We start from the raw sequence: 11,269 nt of genomic DNA, 5'->3' as shown, positions 1-11,269 counted from the left end.
GGTTTGCTAATTAAAAGCTCGTGAAAATACTTGAATGCTAAATTAAATAAATATGCAATGCATATAAATTCAATAACTAAATTTACAAATGTTTTTGTAAATCATTTTTGTTGGAATTAAAAATAAATTCTTTTTCTCAATCCGGCGTGAATCATCTTAAATCTGAGTTCAAAATTATTCTAAACTTAGCTCGAGGAAACGGGGTATTACATCCCTCCCTCCTTAAAAAAAATTTCGTCCTCGAAATTACATACTTTGATAATCTAGCTGGGGATAGTAGTCATTCGTTTCATTCATCTCTTTTGTGGCCTTTTCCATCCTGTGATGGTTCCACTACATGACGAGAACAATATTATTGCCTCGTAAAACTTGAACCTTGCGATCAAGTATCTGGACTGATTTCTCTTCATAACTTAGGTCCTGGCTAGGACTCCTTTATCTGGCTTAATCAAATGCTTTGGATTAAACACATACTTTCTTAACTGAGAGACATGAAACACATTGTGCACATCTCCAATACTGGGTGGCAATGCCAACCTATAGGCTACAGGGCCTATCTTATCTAGGATCTCAAAAAGTCCTATATAACGGGGTCGTAACTTGCCCTTCTTTCTGAAACGTATAACTCCCTTTGAGGGAGAAACTTTGAGGAAAACTCGATCCCCAACATTGAATTCTAACTCCGATCGGCGTTTATCGGCGTAAGACTTTTGTCTATCTTGAGTTTCTTTGATTCTTTGCTTGATGTGGTCGACTTTCTCAATTATCTGTTGGACCAGTTCAGGACCTAACAACATTCTTTCACCCACTTCATCTTAGTAAAGTGGTGAACTACCTTAATTGTTTCCTTCGTCCTAAGTCACCTTCTCAGATTTGACTAGGGAATTCTAATATCAAACTTTTCTCATCATCTTGGTAACTTTCACTTAAAGATTAATGGCACTCCTTCTGCCATGTAAACTCATTTTCTCATTTCCAAATGATTATTTAATGGGGGTTTCTAAGTTTCTATTGTGGTGGCGTTCCAACTTTATTCTTGCTGTAGCTTCTGGCACTTTAGCCAAAGCATTCACTCTCTTAACTTGAGCCTACTAGCCTTGGGGTTGGGTTATACCTTAAGTTTAGTTCTAGTGCTTTCCTTCCATTTCCTTTTTCTTTACCTCCATCTTGAGGTGGTGTACATATCTTGTTTGTGCGTGAACTTTTTCCTTCTCTAATTTGTTGTAGTGACTCGGTGGTGAGAGTCTCGTTCATTGCTTGTTCCTTCATAATATCTCCTTAGTTTACTAGGGAAATTTAAAATCTCATGCCGCGATTCATTTACGAACTTCTTTACGCATTTTTCATTATTCATTTATAAATGACTTAAATAAACATTTTAAACTCCATTAAAAAGGAATTGATTTAAAACATTTTAATCCTTTTAAAAATCCATACTCATAAAGCCTTATCTCATGCTCTATCTCATATTCTATCTCTTTACTCATCTCTATATAAACTCTCCACTCATCTCAAATCCTTAAGTTCAAGGATAAGTTTCAAGAAAATCATGGTACTAAGTCTCGATTTATCTCTCATATAAGGCTCGTCCAATCTCATTCAACACATAGACAACACAATCACATAAGGCATATAAGAAAACACAATCAAACATTATCAAAACATGCTCTGTTTTTACACTGACTCAACTTCAAAATCTATCCTGTTCTTACTTCGACACCTCCTGGACTCGAGACTCATACCAAAAGAAAGGTCTTCGAGTCTATTTTCATATAAAAAAAAAATAGAGTCAAAAACTCCAAGTATTGTAGGAGATATGACTGTTTTACTACAGTCTACCATATTCGGCAGTTTTGAGCAATCGAAAACTTGGATTTTTGAAAAATAGTAAATGTTGTCAAACGGAGCTCAAATTTTGTGGATATCTAGCTAACACAATAAGGTTAATACCATAAAATGTTGGAAAGCTATATCACACAGGAAGCTTCTTAAATGAATGACTCTTTCCCCTGCTCTCTGAAACTCTCGGTAGTAATGTGCAGTTTCGGTTTTGTATTTTATAAAAATAGTAAACGAAGTCCAAATGACTTGAAATTTTACCGATGTTCTCAAGACTCATGTAGAGACTTGGTATAAAATTTTCAAAGCTTTTTGACATTGAAAAACTGTCGATCACAGTAGGTCAGTGGGCCAACGAAATTCACCAAAATCACATCTCAAACTCTTAAAATACTCAATTCAACATTCCTTCAAGGAAACTCATCAAAGCTCATGTTAAACACATATAACACTCACAAACATTCAAGCACATTATAATGCTCATCATACTCAAATCTTGACTCTCTTCTTACATCATAACTTCAAATCTCTAGTAAAACGTTTCAATGAACGCATCATTAAAATTCTCTTTTCATTTTCATGCACAAAATTACTCAATTATTCAAACATGATCTCATTCATCATATAACTCATTATACACATATAGATACACATGTATGTCATCTTCTTCCTCAAACTAACACTTTTCATTTCATTCAAAATTCTCAATTTAATCATGTCATAGTCCTTTATAAAGTCCAATTAGCATATAGACATCATTAATCCAAACATTGATCTCATAATTCAAAAATACCCAAATCCTAGTAATCTAAACTCAAGCAATTTCACATATAATCAACAACTAGTATACGCCCACTCGTGCGATGCACGACCAATATCGAAATTGAAAGACATGTTATTTATATATATATATATATATATATATATATATATATATCCACGACATAATTTCAATAAACAAAACATGAATTTGAAAATATATAAATTTTTATTTTAGTATTTACAATTTTCAAAATAGCAATTAATTGATTTTCATTGATAATGTGTTTAAATATATAAATTCACTTAAATAACACATAGGCAAAAAGTCCTAATTTTTATTAAACTAAACTCTTTGAAATTTTATAAACACACATGGATCTTTAATCTAATCATGGATCTATCAATCTTAACCCATTTATCTCACATATAACCCATCAATTTACAAATTAGAGCATAGATACACATATCCCTAATTTTATTAAACTAACTCATATCAAAATCATCAATTAACATCATATACTCAATTTACTCTATCAATCATCATCATATACATCTCATGGACTCATCTACATCATCAATTCATCATTTTAATCATCGACTCACAATTTCCCAATTTTTTTTGTAAACTAAACTCAATCGACTTTCACATCTCATAGCATATACTTTCACAACACACATCAATCATCAACAAACACCACATAGATCTCATTTTTTTTACCCCAAAATCAAGGAAAGAGAAAGAAAATTTTTGAAGGGTAAAGACCCATTTTTTTTTTTTTTTGAAATTTTTAAGAACAAGGGAGGGGTGATTTTCTTTCTTCAATCTTTCGAGAATACTCACATACAACATCATTCAAGCAAGATTTATGGAATACATGATCACTTACCCAAATTCTTACCAAGACTCACACTTTCTCACTCTAGCTTTGAAGCCCTTCTTCAATGATTCTCTTGAATATAAGTAGCTAGGATGTTTTTATGGAAGATTTTAGAGTGGATTGAGGTGTTTTGTAAAATTTTTGGAAGCTCCGAAGGTCTCTTCAATGGAGGAAAATGGAGGAAAGTGAGAGAAAGAGGGAGAGAGGTGTTGGTCGAAAATGATGAGTGAGTAGTGAGAGAGGATTTTGCAAGATTGTAAATGATCTTGTGATCTTTAAAGAGGATTTTGTAATCTTAAGGAAATATTGGCAATTAATGCCTTGATCTCTCTCTCTCTAATCTCTACACTATCTCTCTAATCTCTACACTCTCTCAATAATCTCTACACTTGGCAAATTGTGGTATTTAGTCACATGGTAGGGAAATTAAAGTAATAGTGTGAGAAGGGTGATCAAAAATAAATCACAAAAACTATGGAAATGTACTAATTAATAAAATACCAATACATAATTATTCATGTGACCACATAAAATAATTATAGCATTAATATTAGTGCAATCACTCAATTATAATATTCCTCTCATAGGAAAAATAATTTTAAAACAAAATATATGCTTGGAAATATTTTCATTAACCGGCATTCTTTGATTTCTCGGTAAAAATAAACTGCACTTGCTTTAGAAACTTAATTAAAATTTCAAGTGCTAATATCCTCAAATAAAAATCATAATAACTTGCTCACAATGACATACGTAACAAAACTCACATAATCAATCAGTCACGTAATTTCACATAATATCACGTCAAAGCAGTCGGCAAACACAGACAAACTAGACGTCTCTCCGACCGATTTTTTTTTTTTTTTTACTCTTTCTTTCTCGACTCTATTTCCAACTCATTATTCCTATTTTCTTAATAGGACAGTCAATCTCTCTGACATCTCAGTACTCTCAATAGTGTTAAGACACTATCTCACAACATAGGGAAAAGTACGGGGTGTTACATGTACTATCAAATTTAGATAAAATTCATGACTTCATGCATAATTTAAAATTAAAATTCATGTGGCTTATATAAATACACTTAACTCACCAATTAAAACTTATGCACCACATTTATAAAAATTTTCTTTAACTAAGCACATTAAAACACATATATAACGATCAAATCACATCAGATAAATCAAACCAGTTTTTATTATTAATGGATGCCGAACCCTAATTATTAATAATAAAGCCCTTAATCAGGGATTAAAAGTCGGGGTATGATATACTATCCCCCTTAAAAGAAATTTCGTTCCGAAATTTGTACCACAGGAAATAATTCTGGGTATTTCTCCTTCATGCTAAACTCGAGTTCTCACGTCGCCTCTTCTTGATCATGGTGCTTCCAAAGAACTATTACTAAAGGTATCGACTTATTCCTTAGTACTTTAACTTTCCGATCTAGAATAGATTCGGGTCTCTCCTCATATCAATTGGATTCCTAATTCCAATTTATATACATGAGATTTACTTGAGAATAAGTTCCCTCGTCCTTTTGCGGCGGTTCATTACTCCTACCTCATTCCTAGGGCTCATCTACGGAGTATCCTATTTTCCAAAGACCAAAATGGTCATCAACCCATTTCTTGTTACCTATCACATGCATAACACTTTCTTATGAATCTATCTTAAAACTATCATAGACCAATTAACTTAAGTCCTCGTACTCGAACACTATATTACGGTCTTAGCTTGAACTCTGAATTTCTATCATAATGAGTGGTCGATATCATTTATAGGACAAAGACTAATAATCTCAACTAATTACAATGAGACACAATTATACGAAGCCATAATTTGGGTAGTATACTACATCGGTAGACTAATACTTCTTGGTCTTATCAAACAAGGGAATCTATTATGACAACTCACGAGTTGCAAGGCTCAAACTCAACACAACATCAAAGCAAGGTGTTGTAGAAATTGTTCAAGAGAATCAAAAGAATGACCAGAGGGTATGAAATGATTAACTACTAGGTCGAACAAAATGACCTCGAGTAAGAACCCATCTGGTTTTTCAACCGAAAGTTGAAACACATGGGTTTTCAACCCAAAAGACGTCTACTGAGATTTGGATCATGTGGACTGGCCAGGTCCAACATCATCACCTCCCAGTCACATGGGAAACATCGTCCCGAACTTGGAGAGCCATGAACATACTATACATAACAAAGCATAAGTTCATCATGACAACTAAACTTATCTTAAGGTTCCTTATCCTATTGATCTCAAACCCCAAACCTCTCTTAAGACATATACACACAGACATACGTACACAGGCAAAACACACTATTCTTAAAATCTATCGTGTAGCAAAAGTCGATTCGATGTTCCGTCGCACTTGAACATTCGAACGTAGAGACTATGGTTCAACCTTTGATGCAACGTTTACCTTGAATTCGTCTCGTATTTTCATTCTGTGCTTTTCCTTTACCTCGTACATATCTTTTCATTCCTCTTTGTAGTTCAAAAGAACCATCATTTTCTTAAGGGAGCTGAGACGTTCTAAGTTCTCTTTCATTCTTCTAAATCATTACCTTAAGAATCTAGATTGTAGAGATATCCTACTAATCTAGTAGTCTATGTTCTTTTGAAATTGTGATCATGCATCTTATAGCAATCTATGTTCTCTGGGAAAACATATGTCACTTTTCTATCATTCATCTGATCATAACATCATAGACTGCGAAAATATGCCATGAAAGGCAAAACATTCAACATTTCATCATAACATGCTCTTCACATAAACATATTCATGAAGCATTTTAGAACATTAACATCTTTAAAACGTTGAAACTGCAGTTACCTTCTTTCCTTGATTGAGCACGATGCAATGGAGTGTTGAGCGGTGCCATATGAACCCATGTAAGTATAAAGAATCAAACTAAACTCGACTCTTTAGAATAAGGTTTCTAGGGCCAGAGCGAACGAACCGCTCTGATACCACTCTGTCACAGCCCGCTACCTTTAATGATTATTTAGCCGGGATTATGACTTGGGATGAAAATTAATGAGTGGGAACGGATAGGGACAATTACTTAACATTAAAGTATATGGAAATGTCACTCATAGATAAAATGCTAGGATCATATATGATTATTTGGATACTTATAAAACATACACATAAATGAGAACTGATTAAGGTGGTTTACCCAATAACACGTATAACAACTTCATAACATAGAGCTATCCTAATCAAAGTGTTTTGCAGCGGAAAACGTGTGAGATATACATATGAAGATGTATACTCAAGGTTACATTTCTTGAAATGTCAAAGGAACACCCGCTCAACATCATTCCATTCCATCAGCTGCTCAACCTGCACATTTAGAAATACATGCAGGGCTGAGTATAAAAATACTCAGTGGGCATAGCCGAAAATACATTCATGCATAACATATATATAAATTGAACTGCCATAACAGTAACACACAGGGGTTTTCTTGAAAGACCTGCGCTTACTAAAACATTTCTTTCATTTTCATAAAGTCGATCGGCCGATCATTTTCCTTCATATGATCCATATCTGTTCCTTTCTATCATGCGCCGGGAAGGAGGCCTCCTTACCACGGACGCCAAGACCGGTCGCAAGCGACTCGCGGTCTCCATGAGTGTACACGTTAACCCTAGCTAGCGACCTTTGTCTAGCATAGGATCCCAATTGGATTTCCTTTAAAGTTGGCGAACCAACACAGATAGGATACATATAAAAACATAAACATTTTTGGCAGTCAATCATTTCATTTCATAAACATTTCATTTTCATTTCATAAGAGTCATTTATCATTTGGGCATAATAATAAACTGAAATTAACAGTTAAAATCATCTCATGCATATATTCGTATAAGAGGCCTACGACACGCAGGGGATCTCTATATACGTATAGTAAAAGTAATGCCCACCTGGATAGGCAAAGCCTGAAGATCATAATCACATAAACTCGTCTTGGGAAAGCAGCGCTAATCCCCTTGGTTCATAAAGCCTACAAGAAATTCTATTCTTAATAGGTCTCGTGAAGCTAACTTAAGTCATGGTGTAGTGCTTAACATTCTATTATTCACTTAGCCGGGTTTTCAAAATTTAATGAATAAATAATTAAAAACATTTCTCTTGAGTTAAGAACACCAACAATATTCTTACTCATCTTTCTTTAATAATTGGAATTATAAATAAAACCAATTAAATCATAAATACTTTTATTGCAAAATATAATGCAATTTCATGTCATGCTTAGCATATAATAAGTAATAACTTAAAATATGCACATAATAATAATATGATATTATTATGCAAATTAAAATAATTAATCAAACTTCATAAGTCTAATTAATTAAAATAGTGCAGTCCAATTAAATGGAGAAGCTGCACAGCCCAATGAATAAATTAAAGGCCCAAAGCATTAAATAAAAACATTGGCCCAACTGAAATATAAACAAAACTCGGCCCAAGAAATAAAATAAAAAAAATCGGCCCAAGTCAAGCCCTAGCCCAACTGACTCGGCCCACCATTCAAAGCTCAACCCTAGCCCAACACCCTTTTCTCCCCCTTCCTCATCAATCACGCCTCACACACACTTCAGTCATTCCTCTCTTTCAATTTTCGACTGCACGCCCCTCTCTCCCTCTCACGGTTCACGCCAAACCCCACCGCCTCTCTTCTCTCTCCCGAATTCACGGCCGCCGAGGCCCATCTCCGGCGAACAACAGCAGCAGACGAAGCTCACTGCCGCCGCCGAACGCCCTCTGAAACTCCCTCTCTGTCCACTCCCCTCCGTCCGTCCTTGGCTGGGCAGCAGCGGCACCACCGCCGCCAAGCCCAGCCTCCCTCATCTCTCTCCGACGAACAGCGGCTGCCAGACCGCCGCCGCCAAGTTCTGACCCAGCCAGCAGAAGACATGCACCCTCGGCTTCACTATCTCTCTCTCTCTACGCGCTCTGGCCAGACAGCAGCTCGGAGCCACCGCTGACCGCCGCCTGCCCTCTCTCAACTCCGGCCGATAGCAGCAGCCATACGCTGCCACCATCGCCGATTCCCAGCCCTCAAGCTCTCTGTACCCCCCCTTGTTCTCTCTCCTCCTCGCTGCTCGTCTCCCTCTCGACTGCTCTCACGGCCGCTGGAGCTCGCCGGAGCAACGGCGACAACCACTGCCCCTCGGTTCTCCCTTCTCTCGGCTGAAACAGGCCCGACATCCCACCGCGAAGAGCGGCGCCCGAGCCCTAGCTCCCTCTCTCTCACCGTGGCCGGGCGACAGCAGCGCCGCTGCCGTGCCGTGCCTCCGTCCACCTCCCGACTCAATTCACACAGCCACCACACTCGTCTACCCGACTCGACACACCAACAAAACTCAAGACTCTTCTTTCTTCTCTTCTTTTAAAAACTAACATGCTCTGATGTAAAAGTATGAATACATGAATGTCATTTGTCCATTCTCTTATGTGCATAATCTGAAAATACTATATGAAATTTCCTTGCTTGTCTTTGAATAATACTCGAAGAAAATTTATGCAAATGAATTAAAGGTATAATCTTTAACAGAATCTCATGGGTTTTTTTTATGCTGTTGAAAATCTGAAATGATTTGGGTGCTGTGAAGGGTAAGAACATACTTTGATGGTATTAACAATACAAGAGGTTTAAAATAAAACCTTGAGGAGATGATCGGCTGTGTTGCTGGTTCTGCCTGGCTTGGCTGATTACTTCTGGTGTTTAAAGGATCAGAATCGTTCCAGCAAGAATGAGGAGGAGTTTTTACTTAGGATATTTCTTTAAGTTATAGTGCAGTGTTGGGAGACAAGACAGCCTGACTTAACAAAAGTATGGCTAAAAGTTGAGTTGCAAAAGAAGGGAGTAGGTGGGTAGTAGGTGGGTAGTATGTGGGTGTGGGATAAAATAAAATAAAAAGTCTTCCAAGTTGTACTATGAAAACTGTAATAATTCTTCAGGGTTTGCTAATTAAAAGCTCGTGAAAATACTTGAATGCTAAATTAAATAAATATGCAATGCATATAAATTCAATAACTAAATTTACAAATGTTTTTGTAAATCATTTTTGTTGGAATTAAAAATAAATTCTTTTTCTCAATCCGGCGTGAATCATCTTAAATCTGAGTTCAAAATTATTCTAAACTTAGCTCGAGGAAACGGGGTATTACATCCCTCCCTCCTTAAAAAAAATTTCGTCCTCGAAATTACATACTTTGATAATCTAGCTGGGGATAGTAGTCATTCGTTTCATTCATCTCTTTTGTGGCCTTTTCCATCCTGTGATGGTTCCACTACATGACGAGAACAATATTATTGCCTCGTAAAACTTGAACCTTGCGATCAAGTATCTGGACTGATTTCTCTTCATAACTTAGGTCCTGGCTAGGACTCCTTTATCTGGCTTAATCAAATGCTTTGGATTAAACACATACTTTCTTAACTGAGAGACATGAAACACATTGTGCACATCTCCAATACTGGGTGGCAATGCCAACCTATAGGCTACAGGGCCTATCTTATCTAGGATCTCAAAAAGTCCTATATAACGGGGTCGTAACTTGCCCTTCTTTCTGAAACGTATAACTCCCTTTGAGGGAGAAACTTTGAGGAAAACTCGATCCCCAACATTGAATTCTAACTCCGATCGGCGTTTATCGGCGTAAGACTTTTGTCTATCTTGAGTTTCTTTGATTCTTTGCTTGATGTGGTCGACTTTCTCAATTATCTGTTGGACCAGTTCAGGACCTAACAACATTCTTTCACCCACTTCATCTTAGTAAAGTGGTGAACTACCTTAATTGTTTCCTTCGTCCTAAGTCACCTTCTCAGATTTGACTAGGGAATTCTAATATCAAACTTTTCTCATCATCTTGGTAACTTTCACTTAAAGATTAATGGCACTCCTTCTGCCATGTAAACTCATTTTCTCATTTCCAAATGATTATTTAATGGGGGTTTCTAAGTTTCTATTGTGGTGGCGTTCCAACTTTATTCTTGCTGTAGCTTCTGGCACTTTAGCCAAAGCATTCACTCTCTTAACTTGAGCCTACTAGCCTTGGGGTTGGGTTATACCTTAAGTTTAGTTCTAGTGCTTTCCTTCCATTTCCTTTTTCTTTACCTCCATCTTGAGGTGGTGTACATATCTTGTTTGTGCGTGAACTTTTTCCTTCTCTAATTTGTTGTAGTGACTCGGTGGTGAGAGTCTCGTTCATTGCTTGTTCCTTCATAATATCTCCTTAGTTTACTAGGGAAATTTAAAATCTCATGCCGCGATTCATTTACGAACTTCTTTACGCATTTCTCATTATTCATTTATAAATGACTTAAATAAACATTTTAAACTCCATTAAAAAGGAATTGATTTAAAACATTTTAATCCTTTTAAAAATCCATACTCATAAAGCCTTAACTCATGCTCTATCTCATATTCTATCTCTTTACTCATCTCTATATAAACTCTCCACTCATCTCAAATCCTTAAGTTCAAGGATAAGTTTCAAGAAAATCATGGTACTAAGTCTCGATTTATCTCTCATATAAGGCTCGTCCAATCTCATTCAACACATAGACAACACAATCACATAAGGCATATAAGAAAACACAATCAAACATTATCAAAACATGCTCTGTTTTTACACTGACTCAACTTCAAAATCTATCCTGTTCTTACTTCGACACCTCCTGGACTCGAGACTCATACCAAAAGAAAGGTCTTCGAGTCTATTTTCATATAAAAAAAAAATAGAGTCAAAAACTCCA

Source organism: Salvia miltiorrhiza, unplaced genomic scaffold, assembly GCF_028751815.1.
Source record: "Salvia miltiorrhiza cultivar Shanhuang (shh) unplaced genomic scaffold, IMPLAD_Smil_shh original_scaffold_371, whole genome shotgun sequence".
Lineage (NCBI taxonomy): Eukaryota > Viridiplantae > Streptophyta > Magnoliopsida > Lamiales > Lamiaceae > Salvia > Salvia miltiorrhiza.
Note: the sequence above shows the minus strand (reverse complement) of the source record.